The sequence below is a fragment of the Patagioenas fasciata genome, chromosome 29 (assembly GCF_037038585.1).
Source record: "Patagioenas fasciata isolate bPatFas1 chromosome 29, bPatFas1.hap1, whole genome shotgun sequence".
NCBI classification, from domain to species: domain Eukaryota; kingdom Metazoa; phylum Chordata; class Aves; order Columbiformes; family Columbidae; genus Patagioenas; species Patagioenas fasciata.
The window spans coordinates 154,760-170,880 of record NC_092548.1 but is presented as its reverse complement, the minus strand read 5'-3'; positions in this window follow the sequence as shown (position 1 = coordinate 170,880).

Here is a 16,121-nt window from a genome sequence, read left to right as displayed (position 1 = left end):
CAAAGGGGGCTCCCCAGGATGTCACAATGGGCTCTGAGGACAAGAGGGGTCCCAAGGATGTCACAATTGGCACTGGAGAAAAAGGGGAGGGTCCCCACGGTGCCACGATGGGCCCTGGGGACAAGGGGGTCCCCAGGATGTCACAATGGGCCCTGGGGACAAAGTGAGTCCCCAGGATGTCACAATGGGCCCTGGGGACAAAGGGGGTTCCCCTGAACGTCACAATGGGCCCAGGAGACAAAGGGGGGTCCCCAGGATGTCACAATGGGCACTGGAGAAAAAGGGGGGGTCCCCACGGTGTCACAATGAGCCCTGGGGACAATGGGGGATTCTGGGATGTCACAATAGGCCCTGGGGACAAAGAGGAGTCCCCTGAATGTCATAATGGGCCCTGAGGACAAGGAGGGTCTCCACGGTGTCACAATGGGCCCTGGGGACAAAGGGAGTCCCCACGGTGTCAGAATGAGCCCTGGGGACAAAGGGGGGTCCCCAGGATGTCACAATGGGCCCTGGGGACAATGGGGGGTCCTGGGATGTCACAATGGGCCCTGGGGACAAAGGGGGTTCCCATGGTGTCACAATGGCCCTGGGGATAAAGGGGGACCCCAGGATGTGTATAATGGGGCCTGGGGACAATGGGGGGTCCTGGGATGTCACAATGGGCTCTGGGGACAATAGGGGGTCCTGGGACGTCACAATGGGCCCTGGAGAAAAGGGGGGGTCCTGGGATGTCACAATAGGCCCTGGGGACAAATGGGGTCCCCAGGATATCACAATGGGCCCTGGGGACAAAGAGGGGTCCACAGGATGTTCACAATGGGTCCTGGGGACAAAGAGGGGTCCCCAGGACATCACAATGGGCTCTGGTGACATAGGGGTCCCCAAGATGTCACAACGGGTCCTGGGGACAAGGGGGGTCCCAAGGATGTCACAATGGGCACTGGAGACAAAGGGGGGGTCCCCACGGTGCCACGATGGGCCCTGGGGACAAGGGGGTCCCCAGGATGTAACAATGTGCCCTTGGGACAATGGGGGCTCCTGCGATGTCACAATGGGCCCTGGGGACAAAGGGAGGCCGCAGGATGTCACAATGGGCTCTGGGGACAAAAGGGGTCCCCAGGATGTCACAATGGGCCCTGGGGATAAAGGGGACTCCCCAGGATGTCACAATGGGCCCTGGGGACAAAGGGAGGCCGCAGGATGTCACAATGGGCTCTGGGGACAAAAGGGGTCCCCAGGATGTCACAATGGGCCCTGGGGATAAAGGGGACTCCCCAGGATGTCACAATAGGCCCTGGGGACAAAGGGGGTCCCCAAGATGTCACAATGGGCACTGGAGAAAAAGCGGGGGTCTCCACGGTGCCACAATGGGCCCTGGGGACAAGAGGGTCCCCACAGTTTCACAATGGGCCCTGGAAACAAGGGGGATCCCCGCCCTGTCACAATGGGCCCTGGGGCCAAAGGGAGTCCCCAAGATGTCACAATGGGCCTTGGTGACAAAGGGGTCCCCAGGATGTCACAGTGGGCCCTGGGGACAATGGGGCGTCCCTTGAAGGTCACAATGGGCCCATGGGACAAAGAGGGTGCCCACGGTGTCACAATGGGCCCTGGCGACAAAGGGGGATCCCCAGGATGTCACAATGGGCCCTGGGGACAAAGTAAAATCCTGGAATGTCACAATGGTCCCCAGTGACAAAGGCGCTCCCCATGGTGCCACAATGGGCCCTGGGGACAAAGTGGGTCCCCAGGATTTCACAATGAGCACTGGGGACAAAGGGGGGTCCCAGGATGTCACAATGGGCCCTGGGGACAAGGGGGGGTTCCCATGGAGTCACAACGGGTCCTGGGGACAACGAGGCGTCCTGGGACGTCAAAATGGGCCCTGGGGACAAAGGGGGTCTTCCACAGTCTCACAATGGGCCCTAGAGACAAGGGGGGATCCCCAGGATGACACAATAGGCCCTGGGGACAAAGAGGAGTCCCCCTGAATGTCACAATGGGCCCTGGGGACAAGGGGGGTCCCCATGGTATCACAATAAGCCCTGGGGACAAAGTGGGGTCCTGGGATGTCACAATTGGCCCCAGTGACAAAGGGTGTCCCCATGGTGCCACAATGGGCCCTGGGGATAAAGAGGGTCCCCAGGATGTCACAATGGGGTCTTGGGACAAAGGGGGTCGCCAGGATGTCACAATGGGCTCATGGGATAAATGGGGTGCCCATAGTGTCACTATAGGCCCTGGGGACAACAGGGGGTCCCCACGGTGTCACGATGGGTCGTGTGGACAAGGGGGTCCCCAGGATGTTCAAACGGACCCTGAGGACAAAGGGGGTCCCCACGGTGTCACAATGGTCCCTGGGGACAACTTGGGGTCCTGGGATGTCACAATAAGCCCTGGGGACAAGGGGGGTCCCCAGGATGTCACAATGGGCACTGGGGACAAAGGGGGTACCCACGGTGTCACTATAGGCCCTGGGGACAACGGGGGGTCCCCAAGGTGCCACGATGGGCCCTAGGGACAAGGGGGTCCCCAGGATGTTCACAATGGGCCCTGGAGACAATGGGGGGTCCCCAGGATGTCTCAATGGGCTCTGGGAACAAAGAGGGGTCCCCGGAATGTCACAATGGGCCCTGGGGACAAAGACGGTCCCTACAGTGTCACAATTCGACCTGGGGACAAGGTGGAGTCTTGGGATGTCACAATGGGCACTGGGGATGAGGGGGTCCCCAGGATGTCACAATGGGCCCTGGGGACAAAGAGGGTCCCCTGGATGTCACAATGGGCCCTGGGGACAAGGGGGGTCCCCAGGATGTCACAATCGGCCCTGGGCACAAAGGGGGGTGCCGATGGTGTCAAAATGGGTCCTGGGGACAAAGGGCGTCCCCAGGATGTCACAGTGGGCCCTGGGGACAAAGTGGTCCCCATGGTATCAGAATGGGCCCTGGGGACAAAGAGGGGTGCCCTGAATGTCACAATGGGCCCTGAGGACAAAGGGGGGTCCCCAGGATGTCGCAATGGGCCTTGGGGACAATGGGGGGTCCTGGGATGACACAATGGGCCCGAGTGACAAATGGGGTCTCCATGGTGTCACAATGGGCCCTGAAGACAAAGGGGGTCCCCTGAATGTCACAATGGGCCCTGAGGACAATGGGGGTTCCTGGAACGTCACAATGGGCCCTGGGGAGAAAGGGAGGTCCCCAGGATGTCACAATGGGCCCTGGAGACAATTGGGGGTTTTGGTATGTCACGATGGGCTCTGACGACAAGGGGAGGTGCCCATGGTGTCACAATGGGTCCTCAGTGACAAGGGGGGTCCCCATGGTGTCACAATGGGCTCTGCGTACAATGGGGGGTCCTGGGATGTCACAATGGGCACCAGTGACAAAGGGTGATCCTTTGATGTCACAAGGGGCCCTGGAGGCAAGGGGGTCCCCAGGATGTTACAATGGGCCCTGGGCACAAAGGGGGGTCCCCATAGTGTCACAATGGGTCCCCAGTGACAAGGGGGTCCCCACGGTGCCACGATGGGCCCTGGGGACAAGAGGGGGTCCCCATGGTGTCACAATGGACCCTGGGGTCAAAGGGGGTTCCCAGGACATCACAATGGGCTCTGGGGACAATGGGGATCCTGGGACATCACAATGAGCCCTGGGGACAAGGGGGGGTCCTGGGACGTCACAATGGGTCCTGGGGACAAAGCGGTTCCCCAGGATGTCACAATGGGCCCCGGGGACAAAGCAGGGTCCTGGGACGCCACAATGGGCCCTGGAGACAAAGGGATTCCCCAGGATGTCACAATGGGCCCTGGGGACAAAGGGGGTCCCCACAGTGTCACAATGGTCCCTGGGGACAAAGGAGATCCCCACAGTGTCACAATGGGCCCAGGGGACAAAAGGGGGACCCCAGGATGTCACAATGGGCCCAGGGGACAATGGGGGGTCCTGGGACGTTATAATGGGCCCTCGGGAAAAAGGGGGTCCACATGGTGCCACAATGGGCCCTGGGGACAACGGGGGTCCCAGGATGCCACAATGGGCCCTGGGGACAAGGGGGTCCCCAGGATGTCACAATGGGCCCTGGGGACAACAGTGGCTCCTGGGATGTCACAATGGGCCCTGGGGACACAGGTGGTCCCCAGGATGTCACAATGGGCCCTGGGGACAAAGTGGGGTCCTAAGATGTCACAATGGGCACTGGGGACAAAGGGGGTCCCCATGGTGCCACAATGGGCCTTGGGGACAATGGGGTCTCCCCAGGATGTCACAATGGGCCTTGGGGACAAAGGGTTGTCCCCTGAATGTGCATAATGGGCCCTGGGGACAAAGGGTGGTCGCCAGGATGTCTCAGTGGGCCCTGGGGACAATGGGGTGTCCTGGGATGTCACAATGGGCCCCAGTGACAAATGGGGTCTCCACGGTGTCACAATGGGCCCTGGAGTAAAGGGGGGTCCCCAGGATGTCACAATAGTCCCTGGGGACAAAGAGGAGTCCCCTGAATGTCATAATGGGCCCTGAGGACAAGGAGGGTCTCCACGGTGTCACAATGGGCCCTGGGGACAATGGGGGGTCCTGGGATGTCACAATAGGCCCTGGGGACAAAGGGGGTCCCCATGATTTCACAATGGGCCCAGGGGACAATGGGGCATCCTGGGACGTCACAATGGGCCCTGGGGACAAAGGGGGTCCCCATGGTGTCACAATGGCCCTGGGGATAAAGGGGGACCCCAGGATATGTATAATGGGGCCTGGGGACAATGGGGGGTCCTGGAATGTCACAATGGGCTCTGGGGACAATAGGGGGTCCTGGGACGTCACAATGGGCCCTGGAGAAAAGGGGGGGTCCTGGGATGTCACAATAGGCCCTGGGGACAAAGGGGGTCTTCAGGATGTCACAATGGGCCCGGGGGACAAAGGGGGTCCCCAGGATGTCACAATAGGCCCTGGGGAAAAAGAGGGCTCCCCAGGATATCACAATGGGCCCTGGGGACAAAGAGGGGTCCACAGGATGTGCACAATGGGCCCTGGGGACAAAGGGGGCTCCCCAGGATATCACAATGGGCTCTGGTGACATAGGGGTCCCCAAGATGTCACAACGGGTCCTGGGGACAAGGGGGGTCCCAAGGATGTCACAATGGGCACTGGAGACAAAGGGGGGGTCCCCACGGTGCCACGATGGGCCCTGGGGACAAGGGGGTCCCCAGGATGTAACAATGTGCCCTTGGGACAATGGGGGCTCCTGCGATGTCACAATGGACCCTGGGGACAAAAGGGGTCCCCGGGATGTCACAATGGGCCCAGGGGACAACGAAGCATCCTGGGACGCCACAATGGGCCCGGGGAAAAAGGGGGGTCCCTAGGTTGTTCACAATGGGCCCTGGGGACAATGGGGGTCCTGGGATGTCACAATGAACCCTAGGGACAAAGGGGGTCCCCAGGATGTCACAATGGGCCCTGGGGATAAAGGGGACTCCCCAGGATGTCACAATAGGCCCTGGGGACAAAGGGGGTCCCCAGGATGTCACAACGGGCCCTGGGTACAAGGGGGGTCCCACCCTGTCACAATGAGCACTGGGGACAAAGGGGGTCCCCAGGATGTCACAATGGGCACTGGAGACAAAGGGGGGGTCTCCACGGTGCCACAATGGGCCCTGGGGACAAGAGGGTCCCCACGGTTTCACAATGGGCCCTGGGGACAAGGGGGACCCCGCCCTGTCACAATGGGCCCTGGGGCCAAAGGGATCCCCAGGATGTCACAATGGGCCCTGGGGACTGCGGGGGGTACTAGGATGTCACAATGGGTCTTGGGGACAAAGGGGGTACCCAGGATGTCACAATGGGCCCTGGGGACAATGGGGGGTCCCTTGAAGGTCACAATGGGCCCATGGGACAAAGAGGGTGCCCACGGTGTCACAGTGGGCCCTGGCGACAAAGGGGGATCCCCAGGATGTCACAATGGGCCCCGGGGACAAAGTAAAATCCTGGAATGTCACAATGGTCCCCAGTGACAAAGGCGCTCCCCATGGTGCCACAATGGGCCCTGGGGACAAAGTGGGTCCCCAGGATTTCACAATGAGCACTGGGGACAAAGGGGGGTCCCAGGATGTCACAATGGGCCCTGGGGACAAGGGGGGGTTCCCATGGAGTCACAATGGGTCCTGGGGACAACGAGGCGTCCTGGGACGTCACAATGGGACTTGGGGACAAAGGGGGTCTTCCACAGTCTCACAATGGGCCCTAGAGACAAGGGGAGATCCCCAGGATGACACAATAGGCCCTGGGGACAAAGAGGAGTCCCCCTGAATGTCACAATGGGCCCTGGGGACAAGGGGGGTCCCCATGGTATCACAATAAGCCCTGGGGACAAAGTGGGGTCCTGGGATGTCACAACTGGCCCCAGTGACAAAGGGTGTCCCCATGGTGCCACAATGGGCCCTGGGGACAAAGAGGGTCCCCAGGATGTCACAATGGGCTTTGGGGACAAGGCGGGGTCCCCAGGATGTCACAATGGGGTCTTGGGACAAAGGGGGTCCCCAGGATGTCACAATGGTCCCTGGGGACAATGGGGGGTCCTGGGACATCACAATGGGCCCTGGGGACAAAGGCGGTCCCAGGGTGTCACAATAAGCCATGGGGACAAGGGGGGTCCCCAGGATGTCACAATGGGCACTGGGGACAAAGGGGGGTCCCCACGGTGCCATGATGGGCCCTGGCGACAAGGGGGTCCCCAGGATGTCACAATGGGCCCATGGGACAAAGGGGGTACCCATGGTGTCACAATGGGCCCTGGGGACAACTTGGGGTCCTGGGATGTCACAATGGGCCCCGGTGACAAAGGGGGTCCCCGTGGTGCCACAATGTGCCCCTGGGACAAAGGGGGTTCCCAGAATGTCATAATGGGCACTGGGGACAAGGGGGGTCCCCAGGATGTCACAAGTGGCCCTGGGGATAAAGGGGGTCCCCATGGTGCCACAATGTGCCCCTGGGACAAAGGGGTCCCCAGGATGTCACAATAAGCCCTGGGGACAAGGGGGGTCCCCAGGATGTTCACAACGGGCCCTGAGGACAAAGGGGGTCCCCACGGTGTCACAATGGTCCCTGGGGACAACTTGGGGTCCTGGGATGTCACAATGGGCCCTGGGGACAAAGGCGGTCCCCAGGATGTCACAATAAGCCCTGGGGACAAGGGGGGTCCCCAGGATGTCACAATGGGCCCTGGGGACAACGCGGGGTCCTGGGATGTCACAATGGGCCACGGGGACAAAGGCGATCCCCATGGTGTCACAATGGGCCCTGGGGACAAGGGGGTCCCCAGGATGTCACAATGGGCTCATGGGATAAAGGGGGTACCCACGGTGTCACTATAGGCCCTGGGGACAACGGGGGGTCCCCACGGTGCCACGATGGGTCGTGAGGACAAGGGGGTCCCCAGGATGTTCACAACGGGCCCTGAGGACAAAGGGGGTCCCCACGGTGTCACAATGGTCCCTGGGGACAACTTGGGGTCCTGGGATGTCACAATGGGCCCTGGGGACAAAGGCGGTCCCCAGGATGTCACAATAAGCCCTGGGGACAAGGGGGGTCCCCAGGATGTCACAATGGGCACTGGGGACAAAGGGGGTACCCACGGTGTCACTATAGGCCCTGGGGACAACGGGGGGTCCCCACGGTGCCACGATGGGCCCTGGGGACAAGGGGGTCCCCAGGATGTTCACAATGGGCCCTGGAGACAATGGGGTGTCCCCAGGATGTCACAATGGGCCCTGGGGACAAAGAGGGTCCCCAGGATGTCACAATCGGCCCTGGGCACAAAGGGGGGTGCACATGGTGTCAAAATGGGCCCTGGGGACAAAGGGCGTCCCCAGGATGTCACAGTGGGCCCTGGGGACAAAGTGGTCCCCATGGTATCAGAATGGGCCCTGGGGACAAAGAGGGGTGCCCTGAATGTCACAATGGGCCCTGAGGACAAAGGGGGGTCCCCAGGATGTCGCAATGGGCCTTGGGGACAATGGGGGGTCCTAGGATGTCACAATGGGCCCGAGTGACAAATGGGGTCTCCATGGTGTCACAATGGGCCCTGAAGACAAAGGGGGTCCCCTGAATGTCACAATGGGCCCTGAGGACAATGGGGGTTCCTGGAACGTCACAATGGGCCCTGGGGAGAAAGGGAGGTCCCCAGGATGTCACAATGGGCCCTGGAGACAATTGGGGGTTTTGGGATGTCACGATGGGCTCTGACGACAAGGGGAGGTGCCCATGGTGTCACAATGGGTCCTCAGTGACAAGGGGGGTCCCTATAGTGTCACAATGGGCTCTGCAGACAATGGGGGGTCCTGGGATGTCACAATGGGCACCAGTGACAAAGGGGGTCCTCATGGTGCCACAATGGGCCCTGGGGAGTAAGTGGGGTCCTGGGATGTCACAATGGGTCCTGGGGACAAAGGGTGATCCTTTGATGTCACAAGGGGCCCTGGAGGCAAGGGGGTCCCCAGGATGTTACAATGGGCCCTGGGCACAAAGGGGGGTCCCCATAGTGTCACAATGGGTCCCCAGTGACAAGGGGGTCCCCACGGTGCCACGATGGGCCCTGGGGACAAGAGGGGGTCCCCATGGTGTCACAATGGACCCTGGGGTCAAAGGGGGTTCCCAGGACATCACAATGGGCTCTGGGGACAATGGGGATCCTGGGACATCACAATGAGCCCTGGGGACAAGGGGGGGTCCTGGGACGTCACAATGGTGCCTGGGGACAAAGGGGTCCCCAGGATGTCACAATGGGCCCTGGGGACAAGGGGGGTCATGGGATGTCACAATGGGTCCTGGGGACAAAGGGGTCCCCACGGTGTCACAATGGGCCCTGGGGACAAAGTGGAGTCCTGGTATGCCACAATGGGCCCCAGTGACAAAGGCGATCTCCACGGTGTCACAATGGGCCCTTGAGACAACAGGGTCCCCAGGATGTCACAATGGGCCTGGGGACAAAGGGGGCTGCCCAGGATGTCACAATGGACTCTGGGGACAAGGGTGGGTCCTGGTATGTCACAATGGCCCCTGGGGACAAAGGGGGTCCCCAGGATGTCACAATGGGCTCTGAGGACAAGAGGGGTCCCAAGGATGTCACAATTGGCACTGGAGAAAAAGGGGAGGGTCCCCACGGTGCCACGATGGGCCCTGGGGACAAGGGGGTTCCCAGGATGTCACAATGGGCCCTGGGTACAATGGGGGGTCCTGGGATGTCACAATGGGCCCTGGGGACAAAGTGAGTCCCCAGGATGTCACAATGGGCACTGGAGAAAAAGGGGGGGTCCCCACGGTGTCACAATGAGCCCTGGGGACAATGGGGGATTCTGGGATGTCACAATAGGCCCTGGGGACAAAGGGGGTCCCCAGGATGTCACAATGGGTCCTGGGGACAACGGGGGTCCCCACAGTGTCAGAATGGGGCCGGGGGATAAAGGGGGACCGCAGGATGTGCATAATGGGGCCTGGGGACAATGGGGGGTCGTGGGATGTCACAATGGGCCTTGGGGAAAAAGAGGGGGTCCCCAGGATTTCACAATGGGCCGGGGGAACAACACGGGGTCCTGGGACGTCACAATGGGCCCTGGAGAAAAGGGGGGTCCCCAGGATGTCACAATAGGCCCTGGGGACAAAGAGGAGTCCCCTGAATGTCATAATGGGCCCTGAGGACAAGGAGGGTCTCCGCGGTGTCACAATGGGCCCTGGGGACAAAGGGAGTCCCCAGGATATCACAATGGGCCCTGGGGACAAAGAGGGTCCCCATGGTGTCAGAATGGGCCCTGGGGACAAGGGGGGGTCCCCAGGATGTCACAATGGGCCCTGGGGACAATGGGGGGTCCTGGGATGTCACAATAGGCCCTGGGGACAAAGGGGGTCCCCATGATTTCACAATGGGCCCAGGGGACAATGGGGCATCCTGGGACGTCACAATGGGCCCTGGGGACAAAGGGGGTCCCCATGGTGTCACAATGGGCCCTGGGGATAAAGGGGGACCCCAGGATGTGTATAATGGGGCCTGGGGACAATGGGGGGTCCTGGGATGTCACAATGGGCTCTGGGGACAATAGGGGGTCCTGGGACGTCACAATGGGCCCTGGAGAAAAGGGGGGGTCCTGGGATGTCACAATAGGCCCTGGGGACAAAGGGGGTCTTCAGGATGTCACAATGGGCCCGGGGGACAAAGGGGGTCCCCAGGATGTCACAATAGGCCCTGGGGAAAAAGAGGGCTCCCCAGGATATCACAATGGGCCCTGGGGACAAAGAGGGGTCCACAGGATGTGCACAATGGGCCCTGGGGACAAAGGGGGCTCCCCAGGATATCACAATGGGCTCTGGTGACATAGGGGTCCCCAAGATGTCACAACGGGTCCTGGGGACAAGGGGGGTCCCAAGGATGTCACAATGGGCACTGGAGACAAAGGGGGGGTCCCCACGGTGCCACGATGGGCCCTGGGGACAAGGGGGTCCCCAGGATGTAACAATGTGCCCTTGGGACAATGGGGGCTCCTGCGATGTCACAATGGGCCCTGGGGACAAAGGGAGGCCCCAGGATGTCACAATGGACCCTGGGGACAAAAGGGGTCCCCGGGATGTCACAATGGGCCCAGGGGACAACGAAGCATCCTGGGACGCCACAATGGGCCCGGGGAAAAAGGGGGGTCCCCAGGTTGTTCACAATGGGCCCTGGGGACAATGGGGGTCCTGGGATGTCACAATGAACCCTAGGGACAAAGGGGGTCCCCAGGATGTCACAATGGGCCCTGGGGATAAAGGGTACTCCCCAGGATGTCACAATAGGCCCTGGGGACAAAGGGGGTCCCCAGGATGTCACAACGGGCCCTGGGTACAAGGGGGGTCCCACCCTGTCACAATGAGCACTGGGGACAAAGGGGGTCCCCAGGATGTCACAATGGGCACTGGAGACAAAGGGGGGGTCTCCACGGTGCCACAATGGGCCCTGGGGACAAGAGGGTCCCCACGGTTTCACAATGGGCCCTGGGGACAAGGGGGATCCCCGCCCTGTCACAATGGGCCCTGGGGCCAAAGGGATCCCCAGGATGTCACAATGGGCCCTGGGGACTGCGGGGGGTACTAGGATGTCACAATGGGTCTTGGGGACAAAGGGGGTACCCAGGATGTCACAATGGGCCCTGGGGACAATGGGGGGTCCCTTGAAGGTCACAATGGGCCCATGGGACAAAGAGGGTGCCCACGGTGTCACAGTGGGCCCTGGCGACAAAGGGGGATCCCCAGGATGTCACAATGGGCCCCGGGGACAAAGTAAAATCCTGGAATGTCACAATGGTCCCCAGTGACAAAGGCGCTCCCCATGGTGCCACAATGGGCCCTGGGGACAAAGTGGGTCCCCAGGATTTCACAATGAGCACTGGGGACAAAGGGGGGTCCCAGGATGTCACAATGGGCCCTGGGGACAAGGGGGGGTTCCCATGGAGTCACAATGGGTCCTGGGGACAACGAGGCGTCCTGGGACGTCACAATGGGACTTGGGGACAAAGGGGGTCTTCCACAGTCTCACAATGGGCCCTAGAGACAAGGGGAGATCCCCAGGATGACACAATAGGCCCTGGGGACAAAGAGGAGTCCCCCTGAATGTCACAATGGGCCCTGGGGACAAGGGGGGTCCCCATGGTATCACAATAAGCCCTGGGGACAAAGTGGGGTCCTGGGATGTCACAACTGGCCCCAGTGACAAAGGGTGTCCCCATGGTGCCACAATGGGCCCTGGGGACAAAGAGGGTCCCCAGGATGTCACAATGGGCTTTGGGGACAAGGCGGGGTCCCCAGGATGTCACAATGGGGTCTTGGGACAAAGGGGGTCCCCAGGATGTCACAATGGTCCCTGGGGACAATGGGGGGTCCTGGGACATCACAATGGGCCCTGGGGACAAAGGCGGTCCCAGGGTGTCACAATAAGCCATGGGGACAAGGGGGGTCCCCAGGATGTCAGAATGGGCACTGGGGACAACGCGGGGTCCTGGGATGTCACAATGGGCCACGGGGACAAAGGCGATCCCCATGGTGTCACAATGGGCCCTGGGGACAACTTGGGGTCCTGGGATGTCACAATGGGCCCCGGTGACAAAGGGGGTCCCCGTGGTGCCACAATGTGCCCCTGGGACAAAGGCAGTCCCCAGAATGTCATAATGGGCACTGGGGACAAGGGGGGGTCCCCAGGATGTCACAAGTGGCCCTGGGGATAAAGGGGGTCCCCATGGTGCCACAATGTGCCCCTGGGACAAAGGGGTCCCCAGGATGTCACAATAAGCCCTGGGGACAAGGGGGGTCCCCAGGATGTCAGAATGGGCCCTGGGGACAACGCGGGGTCCTGGGATGTCACAATGGGCCACGGGGACAAAGGCGATCCCCATGGTGTCACAATGGGCCCTGGGGACAAGGGGGTCCCCAGGATGTCACAATGGGCTCATGGGATAAAGGGGGTACCCACGGTGTCACTATAGGCCCTGGGGACAACGGGGGGTCCCCACGGTGCCACGATGGGTCGTGTGGACAAGGGGGTCCCCAGGATGTTCACAACGGGCCCTGAGGACAAAGGGGGTCCCCACGGTGTCACAATGGTCCCTGGGGACAACTTGGGGTCCTGGGATGTCACAATGGGCCCTGGGGACAAAGGCGGTCCCCAGGATGTCACAATAAGCCCTGGGGACAAGGGGGGTCCCCAGGATGTCACAATGGGCACTGGGGACAAAGGGGGTACCCACGGTGTCACTATAGGCCCTGGGGACAACGGGGGGTCCCCACGGTGCCACGATGGGCCCTGGGGACAAGGGGGTCCCCAGGATGTTCACAATGGGCCCTGGAGACAATGGGGTGTCCCCAGGATGTCACAATGGGCCCTGGGGACAAAGAGGGTCCCCAGGATGTCACAATCGGCCCTGGGCACAAAGGGGGGTGCACATGGTGTCAAAATGGGCCCTGGGGACAAAGGGCGTCCCCAGGATGTCACAGTGGGCCCTGGGGACAAAGTGGTCCCCATGGTATCAGAATGGGCCCTGGGGACAAAGAGGGGTGCCCTGAATGTCACAATGGGCCCTGAGGACAAAGGGGGGTCCCCAGGATGTCGCAATGGGCCTTGGGGACAATGGGGGGTCCTAGGATGTCACAATGGGCCCGAGTGACAAATGGGGTCTCCATGGTGTCACAATGGGCCCTGAAGACAAAGGGGGTCCCCTGAATGTCACAATGGGCCCTGAGGACAATGGGGGTTCCTGGAACGTCACAATGGGCCCTGGGGAGAAAGGGAGGTCCCCAGGATGTCACAATGGGCCCTGGAGACAATTGGGGGTTTTGGGATGTCACGATGGGCTCTGACGACAAGGGGAGGTGCCCATGGTGTCACAATGGGTCCTCAGTGACAAGGGGGGTCCCTATAGTGTCACAATGGGCTCTGCAGACAATGGGGGGTCCTGGGATGTCACAATGGGCACCAGTGACAAAGGGGGTCCTCATGGTGCCACAATGGGCCCTGGGGAGTAAGTGGGGTCCTGGGATGTCACAATGGGTCCTGGGGACAAAGGGTGATCCTTTGATGTCACAAGGGGCCCTGGAGGCAAGGGGGTCCCCAGGATGTTACAATGGGCCCTGGGCACAAAGGGGGGTCCCCATAGTGTCACAATGGGTCCCCAGTGACAAGGGGGTCCCCACGGTGCCACGATGGGCCCTGGGGACAAGAGGGGGTCCCCATGGTGTCACAATGGACCCTGGGGTCAAAGGGGGTTCCCAGGACATCACAATGGGCTCTGGGGACAATGGGGATCCTGGGACATCACAATGAGCCCTGGGGACAAGGGGGGGTCCTGGGACGTCACAATGGTGCCTGGGGACAAAGGGGTCCCCAGGATGTCACAATGGGCACTGGGGACAAGGGGGGTCATGGGATGTCACAATGGGTCCTGGGGACAAAGGGGTCCCCACGGTGTCACAATGGGCCCTGGGGACAAAGTGGAGTCCTGGTATGCCACAATGGGCCCCAGTGACAAAGGGGATCCCCACGGTGTCACAATGGGCCCTTGAGACAACAGGGTCCCCAGGATGTCACAATGGGCCTGGGGACAAAGGGGGCTGCCCAGGATGTCACAATGGACTCTGGGGACAAGGGTGGGTCCTGGTATGTCACAATGGCCCCTGGGGACAAAGGGGGTCCCCAGGATGTCACAATGGGCTCTGAGGACAAGAGGGGTCCCAAGGATGTCACAATTGGCACTGGAGAAAAAGGGGAGGGTCCCCACGGTGCCACGATGGGCCCTGGGGACAAGGGGGTTCCCAGGATGTCACAATGGGCCCTGGGTACAATGGGGGGTCCTGGGATGTCACAATGGGCCCTGGGGACAAAGTGAGTCCCCAGGATGTCACAATGGGCCCTGGGGACAAAGGGGGTTCCCCTGAACGTCACAATGGGCCCTGGAGACAAAGGGGGTTCCCCAGGATGTCACAATGGGCACTGGAGAAAAAGGGGGGGTCCCCACGGTGTAACAATGAGCCCTGGGGACAATGGGGGATTCTGGGATGTCACAATAGGCCCTGGGGACAAAGGGGGTCCCCAGGATGTCACAATGGGTCCTGGGGACAACGGGGGTCCCCACAGTGTCAGAATGGGGCCGGGGGATAAAGGGGGACCGCAGGATGTGCATAATGGGGCCTGGGGACAATGGGGGGTCGTGGGATGTCACAATGGGCCTTGGGGAAAAAGAGGGGGTCCCCAGGATTTCACAATGGGCCGGGGGAACAACAGGGGGTCCTGGGACGTCACAATGGGCCCTGGAGAAAAGGGGGGTCCCCAGGATGTCACAATAGGCCCTGGGGACAAAGAGGAGTCCCCTGAATGTCATAATGGGCCCTGAGGACAAGGAGGGTCTCCACGGTGTCACAATGGGCCCTGGGGACAAAGGGAGTCCCCAGGATATCACAATGGGCCCTGGGGACAAAGAGGGTCCCCATGGTGTCAGAATGGGCCCTGGGGACAAGGGGGGGTCCCCAGGATGTCACAATGGGCCCTGGGGACAATGGGGGGTCCTGGGATGTCACAATAGGCCCTGGGGACAAAGGGGGTCCCCATGATTTCACAATGGGCCCAGGGGACAATGGGGCATCCTGGGACGTCACAATGGGCCCTGGGGACAAAGGGGGTCCCCATGGTGTCACAATGGGCCCTGGGGATAAACGGGGACCCCAGGATGTGTATAATGGGGCCTGGGGACAATGGGGGGTCCTGGGATGTCACAATGGGCTCTGGGGACAATAGGGGGTCCTGGGACGTCACAATGGGCCCTGGAGAAAAGGGGGGGTCCTGGGATGTCACAATAGGCCCTGGGGACAAAGGGGGTCTTCAGGATGTCACAATGGGCCCGGGGGACAAAGGGGGTCCCCAGGATGTCACAATAGGCCCTGGGGAAAAAGAGGGCTCCCCAGGATATCACAATGGGCCCTGGGGACAAAGAGGGGTCCACAGGATGTGCACAATGGGCCCTGGGGACAAAGGGGGCTCCCCAGGATATCACAATGGGCTCTGGTGACATAGGGGTCCCCAAGATGTCACAACGGGTCCTGGGGACAAGGGGGGTCCCAAGGATGTCACAATGGGCACTGGAGACAAAGGGGGGGTCCCCACGGTGCCACGATGGGCCCTGGGGACAAGGGGGTCCCCAGGATGTAACAATGTGCCCTTGGGACAATGGGGGCTCCTGCGATGTCACAATGGGCCCTGGGGACAAAGGGAGGCCCCAGGATGTCACAATGGACCCTGGGGACAAAAGGGGTCCCCGGGATGTCACAATGGGCCCAGGGGACAACGAAGCATCCTGGGACGCCACAATGGGCCCGGGGAAAAAGGGGGGTCCCCAGGTTGTTCACAATGGGCCCTGGGGACAATGGGGGTCCTGGGATGTCACAATGAACCCTAGGGACAAAGGGGGTCCCCAGGATGTCACAATGGGCCCTGGGGATAAAGGGGACTCCCCAGGATGTCACAATAGGCCCTGGGGACAAAGGGGTTCCCAGGATGTCACAACGGGCCCTGGGTACAAGGGGGGTCCCACCCTGTCACAATGAGCACTGGGGACAAAGGGG